At 36.9% G+C, this 23279-nt stretch overlaps 1 protein-coding gene across 3 annotated transcripts in view; it reads right to left on the reverse strand.

The window, feature by feature from the left end:
• Positions 1-23279, reverse strand: part of EXOC6B (exocyst complex component 6B) — a 494441-nt gene that overhangs the window by 391205 nt on the left and 79957 nt on the right. The window lies entirely within an intron of this gene.

Raw genomic sequence — 23279 nt, forward strand, 5'->3', positions numbered from 1 at the left:
AACATCTGACTCAGTTTCATTAGATTATGAGTTTCTAAAAGACAGAACTATACTTTTTCATGTTATTTTTTTATTTTTATTAATCCTCACCCAAGGATTTTTTTCCCATTGATTTTTAGAAAGAGTGAAAGGGAGGATGGGAGAGCGAGAGAGAGAAACATTGATATGAGAGAGACAGATAGATTGGTTATCTCCTGAACAAGCCTCAACTGAGCCTGGGATCAAACCTGCGACCCTTCAGTGTGCAGGCCAACACTCTAACCACTGAGCAACAAGAGCCAGGGCTTTTCATTTTTTATTCTCTACCTTCTTCAACCTTGCCCACCCATTGCCTAGCGTAAAAAAAGGTGGGGGGGAGGATATCATTTTTAAAACAATATTATCTTTTAAAATATATACTTTTATTGATTTCAGAGAAGAAGAGAGAGGAAGAGAAAGATAGAAACATCAATGATGAGAGAGAATCATTGATCAGCTGCCTCCTGCACTTCCCCCACTGGGGATCGAGCCTGCAACCAGGGCATGTGCCCTAACCAGGAACTGAACCATGACCTCCTGGTTCATAGGTTGACGCTCAACCACTGAGCCACACCAGTCACACTGCTTTTAAAATATTAGAAACAACCCAATGTCCAGAAACACAGGAGTAAGTAAATTATAATATTTATATAATAAGCTATTTTAAATTATTTGCACGTTATTTATACATATGGACATTAACTGTGTCTAAGCTGTAAATGAAAGGGCTATAATTTATATGTATATCTCAAGCCCATTTCTGCAAATATGTATATAATGACATGCATATATACATAAATAACTGTCATTTATTCATTTAAAAAAAAAATCTTTTCACCATAAGTTGATTTGTGTGGGCAGTGGGATTCTGGGATGATTCTCACATTCCTATTTGCATACACCTTTATATAGTGTGTGAAATTTTAAAATAATGAATACTAATCCCTCCCTCCTATAGATATCAAAACAATAAAAAAGTTTTTATGTTGGAAAAAAGTCAAATTTAACTCTCTAAGCCAACTGCTATTCTTCTTCTTCCCAAATCCCTGAAGTGACTTCAATCCTGGTATCCCTCCGGTTCTGGCTCCTTTTGTCACTTGCCTGATCACTCCATCTGTCTTACTTTTTTCTTCGTGTTTTCTTCACTCTTCGCTTCATCCACATCCAACAGTAGGGCAGAAAACTCACTATCTGGGCTATTACAACTTGTTTTTTGTTTTTGTTTTTTTTAATTCTTTATTGTTTAAAGTATTGCATAAGTCTCCTTTTTCCCCCCCATTGACCTCTCCTTGGCTGCCCCCACCGCCCAGCACATGCCCTCACCCCTGTCTGTGTCCATTGGTTATGCTCATATGCATGCATACAAGTCCTTCGTATTACAACTTGTTTTTATGTCCCTTCCATCTCTTATTCCTCATTTCCCACACTAAACCAAAAATGTATGTTGACCACATGAGATAATAGTACATACTGAACAGAATGACTAAAATTAAAAAGACTGATAACAAAAACAAAAATGTTGGCAAAGAGGCAGAGCAATTGAAACTTGCCTAAACGAATAGTAGGACACAAAATGATACAACCACTTTGCAAAAAAGTTGGCGAGTACCAGTATGTCAAAATTCTGACACAGAATTCCACTCCCAGGTACATTTACTCCAGAGAAATAATACATAGATTATACAAGCGTGTTCAAAGTAGCTTAATTCTTTTTTAAAAAAATATATTTTTGTTGATTTCAGAGAGGAAGGGAGAGAGAGAGAGAAAGAAACATCAATGATGAGAGAGAATCATTGATCGGCTGCCTCTTGCATGCCCCATACTGGGTATTGAGCCTACAACCCAGGTATGTGCCCTGACCGGGAATCAAACCGTGACCTCCTACTTCATAGGTCGACGCGCAACCACTGAACCACGCCGGCCAGGCCAGAGTAGCTTAATTCTTAAAAGCCAAAAACTGAAACAACTCAAGTGTCCACCTATAGGAGAATGAATAAACATGTTAAATTCATACAAAATTCAGCAATGAAAAGGAATAAACTACTGAAACATGTAACAATATGGATGCATCTCAAAATCATTATGCTGAGTGAAAGAAGCCTTGATCATATGCACATACTCACAACTGCAAACCTACGTTTTACCCATCCTGTATTTAAGAATACATAGTGTATGATTCCATTTATATGAAGTTCTACAATAAACAAAATTAATCTATGGTGGAATGGTTGCTTTTATGGAGGTAAGAGTAGAGGACTGAGTAGCAAGGAGCATGACAGAATTTTCTAGGGTGATGGTAATGTCTACATCTTGAGGGTTCATTGCATAAGTCTTCCAACTTTTCTGTATATTTGAAAGTTTTCAAAATAAAATGTTAAGAAGAAAAAGTAAACTCTAATCTGCAACTCAAGTCTATGGCCATACCACCCTAAACACACCCGTTCTCATCTAATCTGCAACTCAAATTACTTTTTGCTTAGTCAGCAGATACATGATGTTTAACTTCCTCATGATGTCTAACTTCCCTATATATACTAAGACCACTAAGCAGACACACTCAATATGCTACTTAGCAGTGGAGCTAGAAGTAGTAAATCAGCAAGCTTGCCTGGAGGGAAGACTGGTCCCAAAGGATGAACCAAACAGGAAACTTACTGGTGCAAAGCAATCAAAGAGCAATTACACTGCTACTAACTGTAACAGCACCTTTGGTGACTACTTTCTTGAGTTAAAAACCAAGAGCACTTTCAACTAGTACAAATCCACTTTAGAGGAGTCTGCCGCCACCACCCAAATATTCACTAACATTGTTAGGCAGCTTTTCTTCCCTAAGTACAACCAGAAGTACCTTCTAACAAAAACATACACAGCTTTGAATTGTAGCATGGGACAGATTTATGGAATATGGAAGACATTAAAGTATTCGCTTTCTCTCTAAAAATAAAGAGTGCAGACCCATAAACAATGCCTGAAAGGCATTTCAGCAGCTTAATCCACGCAGAACATGTTTTGCTTTTTGAGACAATCAGGAACTGTTGGGTACAGGAAGCCATAAACAACAAGAATTTGGCTTAAGAAAGAGAACAGAATAAGTGTTTTTTTATGGAAATCACTTAACATTTTTGAACAGGTTTATTTATATGTGACATGGTCTATAAGACACAACTTGTACATAAGCAGCAACTCTTACAATACATCTAATATTGATTGACTTCTCACAACAGTGGCACCAAGCAGGACCAATCTTGTCAGCATTTCCATCAACAACTACATTTGCTGGGCTTAATAATTCCCTCTTTCCAATGTTCTCCAGACAGAGAAAACCACTTAGCTAGGTCTCAGCATTCAAGCTCAGCCAAGAGTTTTTCTTTTTAAGTTCCATCACACATGAAGTCTCGAGTTTTGAAAAGTGGATTTCCTTAGGAAGGCTCAGTCTTTTAAGTCTAACAGGCAAAAGAGTCATGATAGAAAAACCACCCACAGAATTCTGAAATTTAACCAATAGGCCATGTACAAAGTTCACTGAGTTAATAAACTTTAAGATAGACTAAAAGAGGACAGTACCTCTGAAAATACTATTTTCAATAGATATCTTAGAATATACAATTTTGATATGATAATCCTACTGAAGCAAAACAATTGATGAATGAGGCACAAATTTTTTGCCAAAGAGTAGTATCAGAAAAAGTCCAGGTTTCAGAAATGAAGGCCTAATGCTTTGTTTTAACACTTCTCTATAAACCTTAAGCAAGATTCTGAATTCTCCACTTACCCATCAATAAAATTAACCACTCCTAAAGTATTTATGTTCAAAGACTCTGAACTTCTCATATACTAGTAAACAGTAGTAAATAAGCACTGTTACTAGAGTCTTCTTTCTTCCCACTATAATGGAAGAGGCCTGCACAATTCCTTTAAGTAATATACTCCAAGTTATGGCATTCAATACAAATATACTTCACAGAGAAACACAGCCCATACACATTAAAATCATAAGATCTTAGTTTCTTCCCCAACTTTCTCTTCTGTTTTTCTTACTATATAGTATTTTATGATTAGTCTAGAAAAAAGCAATTGCTTGACAATTTTTTCCTCAGATGCTCAGAAATACATAAATTGTTAACTACTGGGCACTATATATAACCTACCCCTTTATTCAATACTGCTGGCTGTACAGCCTCTTTTATTATGTTTTCTTTGGTGAAAACTAACTTCTATGATCTCAAGTCAACGATGGCAATTGAGCATGTGTGCTGAGCTGAACTCCTTCTTCAAAACTCCACTGAAACAAAACTAAACAGCCTTTAAAAAAAAAAGAGGCATAAACCCACAAAAATCAAATAGTACCTAAGAACCAACAGCAAGAAAATGTTGAAAGCTGGAAAGTCGTAACCAGACAAAGCGAGCAAGTGGCAGCATGACTTGCGTCACACTGGTAGCACTGGGTATCTCTGGAAGGGAACGTAGAAAATGGAGCTTGAATGGGCTTAGGTGAAAGTGTGCACAAGGAGCGATTAGACCCTCAGATTCCCCTTTCTAACTTCACCTGATCAAGGACCTTTCCTTGCCATAGTAAACGGCTAGGGATTTATTCTCCTGAGAAGGTCTGTGGACTATCACAATTGGGGAGACAAGTTATCCTTCTGAAAACATGAGGCTTAAGCTTCTGAGAAGGGTTTCTAGATATGAGTCCTCTGGGGTCTAAAGAATCTCTTAGTCTCTACAGAATAAGGGTCAGTAAACTTGTCCTTAAAAGGACGAATAGTAAATATTTTAGGCTTTGTAGGCAATACAGTGGTTATTGCAAACTATTCAACTTTCCTTGGCAGCACAAAAGTAGACAATATGTAAACAAATTAAACTGTGTTCTAATTACAACCCCTGCAGTTACAACCCCTGCTACAGAGTAATGCTTCTTAATTGTCTGGGATCATAGACACAAAGTTGTAATGTGTCAACTTGGCTAGGCCAAACTACATTTCCCATAATTCCCTTCCCTATGTTTCCAGGTAAGGAACAAGACATAGGGCTGCAAGATTTAGAGTAGAAATGAAGCAGCAGCCATCTTGTAGTTCATGTTGCACCTAACTGCTTGGCTAAGCATGTTGGCCCATGGCAGCAAACAGGCCTGCTATTACTCCACTTATGCCTAGATGCTCCTTCAATTTCTCCTGGGCCAGCTGTGTGTTTAGCTCCAAGAAGAAGGACACCAGTTTCTCCTGTAATTTATCCACATCATCAAGATCAGAGATAGCAAAGAACTAATATGAGTTTCAGTCCATTCTCATGGGTTCCCACTCATGCTTGTAGGTTCCAGCTTGCCCTTGCTCTCCCTGATTTTATGTTTACCTTCTTCTCTTGGATACCTTCCCTTTAGACTTCAAACTCCAAGTTCGGACACAAAGATAACAGCCCTGCTTTGGGATTGATCTCTTGCAATTGTGGGAACTGGGTTAGCACTCTCCTTGTGGTTCCACTCCTCCAACTAAACCTGGATTGATGATACACAGACTACTCTGAGGTTTCATGAAAATTATCAACCAAGTGAATGGACAAATTCTGAAAACACTGCAAAAGATTCAATAAAGCTTTTTCAAAACCCTATTAGAGAATAAAATAAGTAAAAATTGCAAGTGTCAACAAAAACACTAAATAGTTTGAAACTTTCTGCCCTGAAATAAAATAGAAGAGCACAAATGTGTCTACCAAACTGGCTAAAAATGAGTTAGTTTATCAAAGATGTTGATGAAACAAAAATAGAAAAAACATCCAAATTCGTTTTTGTCTCATATCTATAATAATAAATGGGTAATATGCTAATTAGACCGGACATCCTTCTGGATGAAGCCGGGCTGCAACGGAAGCCTGGGTCCTGAGTGCCTGCCGGCTGCTGGAGGGAATCCCAGGTCCCAGGTGCCAGAGAGAAGCCAGTGCCGGCAGCCAGAACAAGGAAGGCCTACTCTCACACGAATTTTGTGCATCGGGCCTCTAGTCCATTATAAATATATGTATGCATTGTAAATACATATGTGTATGTGTGTGTGTATATATATATATATATATATATATATATATATAATAGATAAAAACATCTTTAATCTTGAAGTTTCAAGTACTTCTTTAAAATCAAATACAATTATTTGGTGACCTGCTGTTGTATTTGGCTTTGCACTAGCCAAAGATACTATGAAAAACAAGGACAATCACAAATATTTATGCCCATTTACTTAATAAATAGTTGTTTACAGTCAGAGCCAGGCCTAGTGAAGAAGCAGAAGTAGTAAGTGCTGCCAACCATAGGCAGCCTAAACTCTAACAAAATGATGAGTTTCAGCTGATGTGAAGAGACAATAAATCTTGAAAATACCAAGATTAATTTTAAGTGTCTAACTATAGAACGCTAAAGGACTGAACACTTTATCCAACTTCAAATAAACAGCTAAACTTACCCTCTGCCCTGCTTAACTTCCCTCCACAGCAAATATGACCATCTGGCATGTTGTATACGATTTTAATACACACTCAATAGGTATTTGTTGCTTGAAATTTATTACAAAGCGTAAAACATCAAGATAGTAATCTTGACATTTTTAAAAACTGTATTAAAATTATGAGATATTATTAAACAAAGGTAATATTTCAGACATAAAATAAATTCATGAGGTGAAAGTGTTATCGTAAGGAAAATACTATGTGATTACTAACAAGTTGCAAATTCCTTTTTCTATATTCCCCCTTCTCTTCTACAACTTTCACTATACACACACACACACACACACACACACACAAAAGTGTGCAGAATCTTCCTCTTCTTTTTTCATAGTATTCTTTATCAGATAAGACTACTTTACCTAAGGGAAAGCTTCCATTTAGTAACCAACCCATTTGAAACTCTAGGATTATCCTTGGAAAGAAGAGGCAGTCACTAAGATTTAGTGGTTCAGTACATTCCAGTTGCATTTTTCTATCTGTACAAAATAGTCTACAAAAGCCCAAAAGAGGAAATTAAGTGGAATCTTGTGTTTCAAAATTCTTTTACATGAATTCAATACTAATATCCTTGGGGCAAATTCTATTTGACCTAACCAAGACTCTAGGAGAGGAAGAAAAAAAAACCCACAGATATCAACCTCCCACCCTCAAAATACCCTTAACAAAATTTTAGTCAAAAATACTCTTTAGAAATAAGTATCTTCAGGACAGAAAACTGAGCTGTAATAACCAGAAGAAAATGAAGAAATTGCATGAAATTCAATAAAAGTTCCACAATGGTAGGCAAACAGCCAGCATTTTTTTCTTTCCATTCCCTGCAAATTCTCCAACCTTGTTTCAAAAGAGTAAAGATGAAGGAGTAGGAGAAGGAAAAAAGGGAGAAATCTGATTTAACAAAGAAACATGATAAGTCATAGAAAACACTTAAAAGCAAAACAGATCTGATGGTCTCACCTGGAAAACTGGAATATCTGTATGTATAAAGCTTATTTTTTATTATATAAAATGTATAAAAGAATAAAATGTAATCCAGGATCTGCACCACCTCAAATATAAGTGAAATGATAACAGAATCCCGTAGTGAGTCCCCAAAGCCATCTTTAGAGCCATTCTGAAAAACAAAAGGATACTACAGAGGGTCAAACAATTCTTCAGTCTCTGAGCAGGAAAGAAATGAGGTGAAATATATCAATGTTTGGTGGGGCCATTTAAATCCATACATCAATATAATTGGGGTGGCTTTTTAATGATATTTTATACCTACTCCATATTTTGTAATCCCTATTCTTATATCTGTTCCCATCTGGTTCACCCATGAATTAGAAATCTGGCTGATTATTCCCTCTCCTTTTTTTTTACATTTTTAACTTTTATTCTAAAATAGTTTCAAATTTACAGAAAAAGTCACGAGAATAGAACAAAGAACTCCCACATGCCCTTGACCCAGAATCACTTAGAATTACATATTGTTAACATTTTGCCATATTAATTTTAAAATTATTTTTCTCATTTGGGATGGTGAACAAACAATACACAGATGATTATATAATTATACACTGAAACCTACACAATTGCACCAACCAATGTCACCCAACAAACTCAAGAAAAAAATAAGTAGATAAAATTATCTTTCTCTCCCTCCCTCCTAACTTTCAAATATATATATACACACACACACATATATATTACACACATATCTGAATCATTTGAAAGTAAGTTGAAGACATAATGCTTCTTTTCCCCTAAATATTTCCCAAAAACAAGGATATTTTCTTATATAATCAAAGTATAACTATTAAAATCAAAAAAATTTAACAATGATCTAGTTCATGGTTCACATTCAAATTCTGCCAACTTTCCCAATAATGTCCTTTATAGCAAATTTTTCCCAGGGCAGAATTCAATTCAGAATCACATGTTGCATTTAGTTGTTATTCTCTGTAGTCTCATTTAAGTTCCTTTCTTTTTCTTTCATGACATGGACATATTTAGAGGGTCAGGCCACATTTTGGTCTAATTGATTTCTCATGATTAAATTCAGGCTATAGCCTCCTGGGTGCATCCACACAGGTGGGTTTGTCCTGTCAATGTGACATTAACTTTAAGCACTGGGCTAAGGTAGGGTTTGTCAGATTTCTCCCCTGTAGTTACCGTTTTTTTCTTTTATAATTAATAAGCTATTTGGCAGGAGACACTTTGAGACTGTGAATATTCTGTTCCTCCTCAAACTTTCACCCAGAATTTTAGCATCCATTGAAGAGTCTTATTCATATTTATATGAATTGTTATTATGGCTGCAAATTCACCCTCATCTTTCCACAAATATCTTCAACCTGTTTCTCTCTCTCTCTTTTTTTTTTAATCCCCCTGTGTGTGTACCATTCACCCTTGTTACTCCTCAAGATTCCTTACCTTTTCCTAACAAAATGCCTAAGTCCCTTTAAAGAACTGATGTTCTCTCTATCCTAACCCTGTCATAAAAGCAGGGCAAGATGGATATGGAAATGTGGCCTGAGATACTAATGTTGTCTTTGTTGCCTTTGAGAAGGCGATGATCTATACATATGATATAAATACATACTTCTTTTTAGAAAGAAGTCCTAAGGAGACCTAGAACCTTAAAAGCTGGAATACAAACTCATCTGCTTTATAAGGGCTTGCCTCCTTCAAGAATGAACTTCGTAGTTCTCATTCCAGTGACCCATAAGTCTAGCTTTGGAAGGTAGACACTTCTTCCTCCTCCATGTCTTTGGTCCAAGTTAGGCTTTTCATAAATGTTCAGGAGGAATGGCAAACTGAAGGCAGGGTGATGCAAATTATTATTTCCACATGTGTTTTGTTATTGTTGTTTAAAGGAGAAGGAAAATGAGAAGGTTTTCTTCCTGCTAAAATGCCATGGGAGCAAAGGAGTTGCTAAAGAATCCCGAATGCTCTGCAGGCTGTGTATGTACACATTCCCAGAGTCACCTTTGCTTCTGCAGCCTTGCATATGCTAGAATAGACAGAATTCAGCCCTTCCATTTGTAGCAAGACATTTCTCTGCATGTCATCTGGCAGATGCAGTTGTGGGGCTCTGCCAATTCACCCTGGAGCCCTCCATTTTAATCAGTATCACATAAAGTTTAACACATGCTTTGAAATGCGCACCAGATCCAAAGCTTTGCCTGGGGATGCGAGTTGGGTGCTTGCTGCTAAAACACATACCATCCCAGCCGCTAGTCCACAAGCAATTATCTTTCAACTTTGGCTGAACCAGGAGAACTGTCAACACCCGCACGCTGCCAACCAGAGGAGAGGTTATGGGGTCAAGACAAGAAAGAAGGCTGAACACTTTGGGGTTCAGCTTGCCTACTTGTTAATCCTGCTGGCTGCATGGAAGAAGCATTTTTTAAGTCACCAGGACAGAGAAAAGCACAGCTATAGAGAAGTAGCTATGACTGCACTAGAATTTTAACATGGCTTCTCAAGCTAGTAAAGCTCCAGCAGTACAATAGAAAAGCATGTATCAAAAGCTAAGAACTGATAACAGCAACTCATATACACCAGGAAATTGCAACTGTGAACTGATTTTTGTGGAGAACAGGATTAAGACCAACCTCACTCATCTGAAATAAACACTTGTTTCATCTCCCATCCAAACACAAGTTAAAATTATATGAAATTATTCTCAACGTTTTTCTTTGCATATGGAAACCAAAGGAGAGTTACCATTGATGGGGAAAAAAAGATATATTGCTAAAGGAGAAATGGAAGGCCATAATCTCCCAATTCCCTCATACAAACCCCAATACGCGTGCAGCGCACGCACACACACACACACACACACACACACACACACAGGCTCTTTCCTAAAATGCCAACTAAAATATATGAACACTCTACCTCTTACACAAGTCAAATTAATCTCTTATAACCAGAATAGCGAACACATTTTATCTCATGTACCATCTATGATCTATTTGTAAAGGCCTGCCTAGATCACAACATTCAGAAGGCCTCTCAGGCTTCGTCTAGTGCAGTAGAAAGAGTGCCATCTAAATCAGTGATTCCCAAAGTGGGCGCTACCGCCCCCTGGTGGGCGCTGCAGCGATCCAGGGGGGCGGTGATGGCCACAGGTGCGTTTGTTTTAACTTTTTTTGTATTACCTTTCTATTCTGAGTTCAATAAATAGTTTCATAATTTCAAACTTCAATGTTTCTAATTTACACCTTTCTTTACTATATTTTACGAAAAAGGTAGAAACATTAATACATATATCTTTCTGTTTAATTGCTATTAAAATTTTTTAAAAAATTAATTTCTAGGGGCACTGAGTAATATTTTTTCTGGAAAGGGGGTGGTAGGCCAAATAAGTTTGGGAACCACTGATCTAAATCAATGACTTTTGCAGAGTTGACACTAATGGGCATACCAATGGTACAGACTTGTGTCACATAACTATTCCATATTAGTATGACCCATGGTTTCCAAAGTGGATGTGTCTACCCCCACAATTTAGTAAAAACAATCCATTAGTGTTTATACTTATTTTCATCTTAAAAAAAAACAACACTAAGCTTTACTAACATTTGATTGAAGAAATAACAGTGACAGCCTCACTCTACGTCAGAAAGTCAAGTAAGTACCACATATGGAATTCAAGATGTACTATATTGAAGACTGCAAAGTGGTTGATATAATAACCTCATTTGTTTATCTTCTTTCATCTTATTGCAATATATTACAGATTACTTGTGCTCAGTTCATTGAAATTAAATTATATTATTTAGTTTTAGTTAAACTTGTAGAAAATGAACAAATGGCTTTAACATACTCCTAGAAAGAAACTGCAAATAATACTAATAATGCTAGCACATGCAACTGACAAGAAAATAGCAGGATGAATGCTTGCCTTTATCCTAGTGTTGTAAAACCATTATAATACTGGTCCCTAATGAATTATGCCTCCCTGTGCATATGCCCCTTAGCAATGTGACACTGCTGCATCTCCTACCAAGAGGTAAAGATCATTTCTGCACCACCTTGAATCTGGACTGCCTTTGTGGCTTGCTTTGGATAACAGAATGTGAGGGATTTTTTCAAATTCTAGTGTCTAGATCCTAAGAGGCCTAGAGCTTCAGCTCTCTTTCTCTCTAGACTCTAAGACAACCCCACTGGGGTAAGAAGCCAGGTGGAGGACAAAACTACAGTGGGCACCAACTGCCAGCCAGCCTCCTGAGTGATTCCAGGTGAGGTCAGCAGACAAACTCTCTAGCTATGTACAGCCTGAAGTGATGATCCATGGACTCATAAGAAATAATAAGTTGGTATTATTTTAAGCCATTAAGTTATGGGGTGGTTTGTTAAACAGCAATGGAAAGTTGATACACCTGTTAAGAACCCCTTGCCAAACATATCATGTGGTAAATATAAAAATCATCAAAGCTGATCTGATAGAAAATAACCCCCAAAATTTGAAATTATCAAGACTAATTGAAAAATGGATTTAAGTGTATTATTAACAATGGATCCCTCCACTAAATATATATCCTGCTCTAAGGCAGTGGCTAATGAGAGTAGTACATATGTGTGTGTGTGTGTGTGTGTGTGTGTGTATATATAATTTATAAATAAATGAAATATACATATATGGGGTACATATAGACAAAACTGTTTTACTGAAGAAAGTCCATAATAAAAAAAATGAGAGTAATATACATATACAATTTATAAATACAAATATACAGATATTAGGCACAAATGTTCAATTTATTTTGAAAATATGGATGTCAAATTTTTTGAAAATTCCTAGTAACTGTAGTAAATGTAGTAAAGTTGGAAAAAAGCCTCATCAGGCTATTTAGTCCACCTCTACTTCCAAACATTACAAGTCTCAAACTATCCCAAGAAGACTCTCTCCATAGTTCTTATATTCTGCTTTTTAATACGATGCAATTTCATTTTACAATATTATGTATACTCTTCCCCACCCCATAATATTTTTACTATTCTTAAATCCCTACAGAACTATCAAATTTCTTAGCATATCAGATTTCTATCTTGGATAAATAGTGATGTCATACAATGAGACAGGGAATATGAAAGAAAAGCATTGGTTGGTTTGGTAAAAGGAAGAGGGATTATAGTAAGGTGGCCAACAAAAGGGAGACCTAAGCATGTCAATTATGAAGTGAAAAGAGTTACTGAAAGGGAGAGGTTGAAGAAAAAGGGAGGAGAATAAGAGAATAATTGACAGAACAAAACAAAATAAAAAATCAGACTAAGCACAAGTTAAAGAAATAGCTTAAAAAGGAGAAATAGCCTCTTCCTCTGAGACTGGAGTTAAAGCATTAACGAATGGTGGAGACCTAAATAGTTAAGGAACAAGAGTGCTGAGATCCAAGAGAGTTTCTGCCTAATAGTCCTCAGTTTCTCTATGACATTGGTTAAGAGGTAAGGTCACCCATAAAGAAAAAGGAGGGTTTTCTCTGGGAAGAAAGAGGTTAAGTCTTCCCCAAAGTAAAATGTCTTTTATGTCACACTAAATATTTAAGTTGATACCAATTTTAAGCTTACTCATACTATGCTATCTCCAGCTATTTCAAGTCAAAATTAGAACTTTTTTAAAAATTAGTTTGCCCTACTCTATTTCTTCTGTATTACCTGTACAGCAAATATAAGAGAAAAAAATAACTGACAAAAACATATGAGAAGTTCAAGCCAAACCAAAGTTTGGAAATAAAACTTTATCCAACTTTCATAACAAAATGCAATATAGGTCAACTTAGTCTCTGACACCTATCTGCTATTTAAACTCAGCTACTCAGAAAAGTTTACCACCATCTTGAACCTATCTGTCAATGTGTTTATGAAGATAGCATCCATTGTCGCTTATGGTATAAAATGAAACTGAGAGTCACAACTTCATTCAATCTTTTCTCTGTACTCTTCACCAATCATGATGAAACTGGAATAGAAGAATCCCAGAATATACTACTGAATCTGATACATACTGTGGACCTTAACATCCAGACGGTTCCCACCAGGGATACATAATTGGATGTATTTCAAAGAGTGCCTAAATCCCCTGGCATTTTATGAAAAATTTCTATTCACTTGATAATTTTTCTAGAGAGGGTTCATGGCTTTCATTAGACACTCAAAAGGTTTATATCTCTACAATGTTTATAAACCACTGCTATACATATTTCTATTCTCCAATGTTAAAAGACCAACTCTGATTGAAGACCTACCAGCAAAGACAAACAAAACACATGCCCAGTTAGGCCACAGCCTCTTCATCAGGACAGCTAGTAGATCCGTGTTGGGAAGACTGAGGAGACCTCAAGTCGTTTTGTTGGGAAGTAATCTGTACTGTTTTTTGGCACTTGTTTTCTCGTATGGTTTACTTATAAGTAAGAGAAAGATACAAATTAGCAACAGACTTCAGCCTAAGTCAACATATAAGATTATATCTAAAAGAAAAAATTGCTTTCTGTATACATATCTTGCAATCTAAAAAGACCACAGAATCTCTCTCTTCTCCCAACTATTGCTTCTGAACAAATTTCTGAGGAAAAAAAAACAGAAAAAAATATCTATAAAATTCAATAATTATAATCTGCTTCTTATTAAATTAAAAGAATTCCAGCTTTGCTCTTTGCCTCTTTTTCTTCCCTGCAAAGAGAGCACAAGTTCCTCAGCAGGTATGTAAAAGGTTATTTGTTCATCAGACTGGAACACACATTACAGCTTAAAACTCACTGTTTCAATGTTTCAGTCTGGGAAGATGAAAAAGTTTTAGAGATGGTTGGTAGAGATGAGTATCATTACAATGTGAATGTACTTAATGCCATAAAACTGCACATTTAAAAACTATTAAAAAGGTAAATTTTAGCCCTAGCTGGTTTGGCTCAATGGATAGAGCATCAGCCTGCAGACTGGTTCGATTCCAGTCAAGGGCACATGCCTGGGTTGCAGGCTCGATCCCCAGTGGCGGATGTGCTGGAGGCAGCCAATCATTGATTCTCTCTCATCATTGATGTTTCAATCTCTCTCTCCCTCTCCCTTCCTCTCTGAAATCAATAAAGATATATATATATTTTTTTAAAAGGTAAATTTTACATTATGTACATCTTACCACAATAAAAAAAAAAAAACTTCACTGATATATAGAATTGAGAAAGGTTCACTGGGGAGAGTCAAGATAAAATTATACGTAAGTGAAAAAATTTCATCAGGGCTTTCAAAGCTAAATTGCATCTTGAGATATCAAAGTTGTATGTAACAGTCATAGGTTTCATTAGCAACTTAATAGCCTAAGAAGAGCAGGAAAATATTAAAACTTTTACAATATCCATGGAGATTGCCTGTTTCTAAATACATAAGTGCTCTGCCCAAGAGGGGGAAAAAAAAGTATATATATGTATAACATAACAAACATTTGATGAATGCCTAAGTTAATACAAATCTGTGTGCGAGGTTCTGTGAGAACAAAAAGATGAAACCAATTCAGACACGTGCCCATAAGAAAATGCCAGTAAATGATTATCATCTTAGTTCCCTTCCTGGACTCTATCCTAGCTATAGGTTTCCCTTTTTCAAACACCTGCCCCAGGTCCCTTTTATTACCTACTGTTCTCCAAGTGGGTCCCGTGTCATTTAAAGTCCACTTCCTTCATGGTGGTGTACCATGGGACAAAATACATCTTAATCATTGGCACTGTAAGGCTTTTTAAAAATAAGGGCTCTTCAATTCACTACTTCCCTCCCAATCTCATTAACATCTCACTGGTATCGAGTGTAATCATCTCCCCTAACAGGTACCCCTCATTTCTAAAACAGTATTTTTTCAATTTTTAAAAATTTCCAAATACTTAAAAATTTACATAAAGGTCCATTATCACTGTTCTGCACTAATGTCTAACCACACTCAGAGGCCTCCACAGTTGGCTGACTTCAGAGTTTAAGCAAACACACACACGTGCAAGTACGCACCACAACCTGACCAAGCTTTTCTTTCCCCCAAAACAAATGCCCTAATCTGCCGAGAACTTTCTCCTCCGCACACACACACAAGTAATAACTGAAAGCTGTTCTAAATTTGCTATAGATGTGCAATTAGAAAAGTATGTCAGGAAGGTAAAGTAGCCTGAACTTGTCAACAAAACAGCTTTTTTAGCAAGCTTTCAAAACAAATAAAACATAATCGGTAGAAAACTTTCAGCTCATAGTATAAACTCTTGCCATTACACTGTTCCTTAGCCTCTCACAAAGAACAAAGAAGTCCACAATTGAAAAATTCAACTCTAAAGACCTGACCATTTCCCATATTTCCTGGTCCAAAGTATTATATTCCCTAGCCATCTCAGAGCAGTCATTTATCCATTCACCTTCTGATGAAAATAGAAAGAATCCATCCCAGGAGTCAGGTTCAAAGGTGATAAAACCTCTAAACCTTAGAATCCCATAGACCGAGAAAAAGCAACAATTTAGATGTTTGTCTGTCACTCTTCGATTGCAAAAATTTAACTTTGTGTTTTTGGTTTGGGGTTCATTTCTGTAAAGATCCTAAACAAGAGAGAATAAGAGAAATGCCACATTCCCCATTAGTGAGTAGTGTAGCAATAATTAACTAAAGTTCTAGTTAGTAGTCCTAATTATTTGTTGGATGTGTTTCCCATCCATTTTTTTAGAATTTTTAAATTGATTTTCAAAGAGAGTGGAAAGGAGAAGAGAGAGAAAGAAACATAACATCAGCTGCCTCCTGCACACCCCCTACCAGGGATCGAGCCTGCAACCCGGGCATGTGCCCAGACTGGGAATCAAACTGGCAACCTTCCAATGCACAGGATGCTGCCCAACCAACTGAGCCACACTGGCTAAGGCCCCATCCTATATTTTTTTATTCATTTCATGATCAATGGCCATGGGTTATGGGCAGGGAGAAGGTTTGACTACAAAGGGGCAGCACAATGGAATTTGGGGAAATGATGAAATTGTTCTGTATCATATTTGTAGTGCTGGTTACATGAAACTACTACGCATGTTTAAAAAACCCATGCATACCAAAAAATAATGAATTTTAATGTATGTAATTTTTTAAAAAAAATTTTAACTACTTTAAGGGTTACCTGCTAAAATACTTTGTCAGGAGATCTAGAAGGATGTGAGAAAATACAACTAAGCTGGAGTTCTCTCTTTTAGACCATCCTTAAGTCTATATCTCTGGCTCTCCGGAACGTGTTTAAATATTTTTTTTCTCCCTTTCTTTTTATTTCCTCACACATCAATTCCCTTAGCATTATTTTAATGGAGCTTTTGTGCTCAGTAAAGAAAACATCTGACAGAGGATAAGAATAAACCACTTGCTGAGAGCACAACAATCCTAGGAATTATCTACTGATTACTCCAGGACCAGTAAAAGGCGTCCCCCAGGTCAAAGGGAACACATAGGGACTGGAGAGGGCTCTAGATCCAATCCTCATACTCTGTAAAATCTATTTCAGTCTCATTAATTTTTATGGTCTGAATTGCTTATTTAAACAGGTCTAGAGATTAGTTCCTCATTGACATTAAAGCCATCATTACAGATATAGTAAAAAACAAAAATAAACAACAACAACAACAAATCCTGCATTTCTTAACAACAAAGCACGAAAAACCGTTTTAAGGTTAAAAAAATGTTCCCCTCCAAAAGTCATGACTCATGCATTTCCAAATCAGTTTGTTTAAATACTCACAGAAAAACAGAGTTGCAATCATTTACTAAGGAGATGGAGAAGGGGAAAGACAGTTGGTATCAGGCTATTAATACCCAAGACACTCCCAAGTGAAGACTGTAATTGCCTGAAAAAATCACATTGATCTCAAAACAAAAATCATCCAAAAATGCCATATTTGGGGGGCATGCAGTGTGTTGGACACAGTGGTAAGTACTTTACTTACATAATCTTGACTCTTATTAATAAAAAAGGAAAGGAAGGCCCTGGCCTTTGTTACTCAGTGGTTAGAGAAGTTGCCTCCCAAACACCAAAGCATCTCGGGTTCGATTCCCAGTCAAAGGCACCTACCTGGGTTGCAGGTTTGATCCCCAGACCTGGTCAGGGAGCATGCAGGAGACAACCAACCAATCAATGTATCTCTCTCTCTGTGTCTCTCCCCCTTCTTCCCTTCATGCTTCCCTCCCTCCTTTCTGCACTCTCTTTAAAAAGCAATGAAAAAAATATCTTCGGGTGAGGATTAACAAACAAAATAAAAGAGGAAAGGAAGGCTTGGATTAAATGTTTTGTCCACTCACATTATAACTGAGAGAGACATGCTTTAACTTAGCTTTTTTGATTCCAAACCTATGTTCTTTAATTATTAAAATACTCGAGGCCCGATGCATGAAATTTGTGCATGGGTAGGGTCCCTAGGCCTTGCCAGTGATGAGGGCCAATCTGTGGGGGAACTGGCAGGGTGACTGAGGGGCCCCTGCTGGCATCCCCTTGGCTGGCCTGGGACCTGCAGGCTGGGGGCAGCTCCTGTGTTGAGCGTCTGCCCCCTGGTGGTCAGTGCATGTCATAGCGACCAGTCATTCCACTGGTCATTCCACCATTTGGTCGATTTGCATATTTTATTATATAGGATTATAAAATTTTCTCTACAAAAAAAAAAAGACTTGACTAGGAATAGATATGAGCTTACACCCTCTAAAATTATTAGAAAGAGGTTTGACTGACGCTTGGTATTTTTTAGTATCACTATAACGGAATGACAAAGATAAGGTAAGGCATTAGCTCTCCTACTTTGTAATTAGTGCAAGTCAAATTCATAATAAGTAAATGGCTATAGCCCTTGAGAATGTCAACAATGGAACCAGTCTCCTTTCTCCCTAAGTATATTAAAGGATCTACCATCTTAGACCACTATCTCAAAGTCTTCTTATAATCAATATAATCAAACTCAATCTTTTTTTTTTAAGTAAATTTGGTTGGTGCTAATTCCTCTTCAACTATTCTGATTTATAACTCATAATTTTTCTATTTATAAAATGTTACAGTACTGTCTATAGTCAATTACATAAGAGACCTATTTTTTTATTATTAATGATCCCTGACACCCCAATAAAAGCATTTTTTAAAGACAACTGAAATGACAAAACATATTAATCATGCTCTATAAGATCTACTTTGTAGAATTACATTAAATAGACCTAAATTTAGGATAGAAAAGAACTAAATGTGAGAAAGCACTTACCAAATTTAAGATGGAATTAAAACAGTAGAATAAATTACTATCTGCAGGCAGGATCCAAGGATGAATCATATTTCATTTAAAAATGGGCAAAATTTACAACCATTTTAAACCATGTCTTTGGTGTCCTTGTTTGCTTTGTACACTTTTCACTGTGTTGATATCAAATTAGGTATTGGAACCTATTTAATCTAATTAGAATTAATAATAAAATTATATCAGAATATCAAGAAAATCTGGGCTCTGGGACAAACCAGAACTGACTAGTCTTTACCCTTGAATTTAAACCCTCTAAAAATGCCATAGTTGGAATTGTTCTTTAGCCAAAGAACCATTATCCACACAACTAAATATATACATAATAGAGAGCAAATACCATAGCTTTCAAACTTGAGTTAAACTTTATTATGGTTTTAGATCTTACATCACAGTTGATATTTTTTAAAATAAAGATTCTCACTTGGGTTGGTCAGCATGTAAGTCTGCTCAGAAAGAAGCAGAATCCTCAGGTCTTGCAAGCAAGATTTCTACACCAAGAGAGAAGAAAAGAGCGAGAAAAGAAGTAAAGGGGGGGGGGAAGAGAAGGGAAAAAAGGGGGAAACACCTAGCATGTAAAGAGAAGGGAAGTAAAAGAGAAGCAAGTCTTTGTTTTAAAATATTTATTCTATATTTCAATCATGCAGTTTTTATATTTGACTTGAAATATAAACAATACAACACAAGAATACTAGCTCATTTAGACCTGTATGAAAGATCACTACCTATTAAACAAAAGCATTAATAAACCATTACAGTGATGAGATGAAAAATACATCTTGCTTCCATTCATCTTTTAGAAAGACAGAGAGAGGCTGTGTCTGACCAATCTAAAGTTTATCTGATAATAAAAATAATAAAGTGGTTGTTCTTGACCCCCTGTGTAATAATGTTTAATAGTACTTAGGTTACATATTTACTATCATATTTAAAGCATCATTTTAAATAACCTCTTATATATCCTTGCATATTTCAGAGGTTAAATTATATAATAAAAACATAACCAGATAGCATCTTACTTATGTTAATAAAATCAATCATTTCCACCTCATAACTTAGATCTAAAGTATTGGTCTCAAATTCAAGTAAAAAATGAGTTCAGTGAACTGAACCTCATTTCCACATTAGTGTGGTGCGTTTATGACACTTGGGGACAGTAGGAAATTCTAGGAGTATTATATTGGAATGAGGTTGTTATTTTACAAACCACCCAAGAAAAACTTCACATTGTGGGTCATGTTCCTTTATTTTAAATTTAACAAAAAGTTGTTTCCCAATGAAATAATATGAGGCCGCAGGCTCTCTCCCACAAAATTCTGAGGCCTAGCCAATTTTATGAAGACTAGCCTATCAGCACTATTTTCCTTCATTGTTCTTCTAATTCCCTCTTTCCCAATCTTCTCCTGCAGCAGTACGGACAGCTCATTCATCAGAGCACATGCCCAAGTACGAAATCAGGGCATGGACCTGTAGTAGTGGCAGGTGCGGCAGAGTGTAATATTTATTTTGCAACTAAAAGAGGGTGTTGAAGAACTCATATTCTCTTCTGAACACAGGTAAATATTTATCTTAAGAATATAAGGCAAAGGAAAGAGATCACTCTGATTATCACAAATTTTCATCACCTTCAAAATGTTTACATTATAAAAAAACATTTGCTTTGTTGCCCATTCTACCAAATTTATCTGTTCTCTTCTTTAATAAGGCACACAATATAACAAAGAATTGAATGGACCTTAATTTAATTTACACATAATTCTAATTCCATCTTGTTACATCTATGAATCTGAGGACTGAAGACTGCTCAATTACCCCCCATAAAGCAGAAAAGAAAATCAATGGTGCCAAAGATAACTATAAATAATCTTAAATAAGAGCACTCTTCCTTTGCACACTAAATTTTTCCATATATATATATATATATATATATATATATATATATTCCAAATCAGACGACTTATATTTCATCTTTTTTTGATCAATAGATTTTATCCAAATTATTCATGAAAAGCCATGCATAGCCAAGTCGTACAGAATCAAATAGTTCTATAGAGTTTATTATGAGAAACAACAGTTTCCTCCTCTCCTATTTACTCCCAAAGGTAACTACTCTTTTGATGCTTACCTCTTTATCTCTATACAGCATGGTTATATGTGCTAATGCCTGGTGGGTTTTTTTTAGTTTTATGATTGTGATAAGTATACATAACATGAATTTTCCCTTTTTAATTCTTTGTAAGTATACAGTTCTGTGGCATTAGGCACATTCATGTTGTTATACAACCATCATCACCATCCATCTTCAGAACTTCATCTTTCCCAACTGAAACTCTGTACTCATTAAACACTAACTTATCATCCCGTCTCTCCCCAGCCTCTGGAAACCATCATTTCACTTTCTGTCTTTATGAATTGCCTACTTCAAGAACCTCACCTAAGTGGAATCATACAATATTCATTCGTTTGTGCCTGGTTTATTTCACTTAGCACAATGTCTGCAAGGGTCATCCATGTTGTAGCATGTGTCCAAATTCCCTTCTATTTTAAGGCTGAAAAATTGTTCCATTGAATTTGTGTAACACATTTTGTTTATCCATTTATCTGTCAATGAACACTTAGGTTGCTTCTGCCTTTTGGCTATTATTGTGTTTTTGTGTCTTGTTTTGTTTTGTTTTTGTACTTTTAAGCATTACCTTTAAGCACTGATTTTCCAACAGGGAAGATGAGGATTTAGGTCTCATTCACAGACATAACACACCAGTACCACACATCTGCATTAACCTATCTCTCAAAAACAAAGATAAATCAATGAATTACTCTGGTAATTAACTTTTCGTATTTAATTATTATCTATAATAATAAAAGCGTAATATGCTAAATTAGACTGGACATCCTTCCGGATGACATTCTGGAATTAGCCACGGCTGCAAGGGAAGCCCGGGTCCTGGGCTTCTGCCAGTGGCCGGAGGAAAGCCCGGGTCCCGGGTGCCTGCCGGCAGCCGGAGAGAAGCCCAGGTCCCAGGTGCTAGAGGGAAGCCGGTGCCAGCAGCCAGGGGAAGGAAGGCCTACTCTTGCACAAATTTCATGAATCGGGCCTCTAGTAACTATATAAATGCAATTCACAGTCAAGCCATGCAAGATACTACAATCACTTTTCCTTCCTTGCACACTTTTGTTTTTTCTTATGTATATGTTTGCTAAGTTTTCTATGTACTTATCATTACTTTGTTCCCAAGTTCTCCCCAACTATCTGAATATCCTCTTAATATGCATAAATATATCCAATATACTATCTTATAATGATGGAATATGGAAACTGACCATCACACCATCACAAAGGTGGCAGTGCCCAGTCCCCTCAGCCCCGGCGGGTCCAGCCGCTCCTTGCTCCTGCCGCCGGAGTCCCACAGTCCTTTTAGCTCAGCCAGGGGGGCAGCAGGCGCACAGTGCAGCCAGACCCACCCTCAGCCCCCCAGCCACCCAGGGCCAGCCTGAGGCGCAGGCAAGCCTCAGATGGCAGCTGCCCAGCCACTCAGGGCCACCTGAGGCTCAGGTAACCAGGGCCGGCTGAAGCTTGTGCTGCCAGCAGTGGCAGCAGCAGAGGTGTGATGGGACGTAGCCTTCCCTAATGGCCAGGTTGCCTCTGGCCACTGAGGGCTCCCGGACTATGAGAGGGGGCAGGCCAGGCTGAGGGACCCCCCTCCAGTGCATGGATTTTCATGCACCAGGCCTCTAGTTCTATCATATTCATCTTCGTAGGAATATGTTTTAAAACTTCTAAAATGCTCTACGCTGTGCTAGTTGTACTTTCTGCCCAGCTACTCCACTGTCAACCAACTGCCTCCCTTACCCAGCATCTTAGGAAATCTATCTGCCTTTGTCCTCTATTGGATTATCTATGTCCTGAATATATCAGATACTTTTTGGTTGTTGTTCGTGGAAAGTAAACTTTTCAGGCCTTTCATTACTGAAAATACTTGTACCCTCACACCTTCTTGGTATTGTGGTTACATATGGAAATATGATTTCTAAGGAAATCATTTTCCCTTAGAACTTTAAAGACGCTGCTCCATTTCAGTTTAGCTTACAGTACAGCTTCTAGTATTGTTTAAAATAATTTTGACACCAAATCTTTGTATGTGACCTGTTTTTTCTCTCTAAAGGCATTCAGGATTTTCTCTTTGTCCTCTGGCTTCTGAGATTTCAGAACATGCATTAATGTAAGTCTGTTTTCATCCCTTCTGTTGATTACTTTGTGAGTCTTTTAATCTGTTAGCTCATGTCTTGGAATTCTGGGAATTTTTCCCATATTATCTCTATGATTGAATTCCTTTTGTTCATTTTCTTTCTCTAGAATCCCTAGCATCAAATGCTGGATCTCCTGGATGACTCCTTAATATTCTTATAGATTTTATATTTCCCATATTCCATCTTTTTTTCTTTCTACTTTTCTCTCTGGAAGATATTTTTCAACTTTATTTTCCAAACCCCCCACTAAGTGGTTTCTGCTATCATAA

The sequence above is a fragment of the Myotis yumanensis genome, unplaced genomic scaffold (genome assembly GCF_028538775.1).
Source record: "Myotis yumanensis isolate MYYU_CA2020_CCGP unplaced genomic scaffold, mMyoYum1.0.hap1 SCAF_11, whole genome shotgun sequence".
In the NCBI taxonomy this organism is placed as follows: domain Eukaryota; kingdom Metazoa; phylum Chordata; class Mammalia; order Chiroptera; family Vespertilionidae; genus Myotis; species Myotis yumanensis.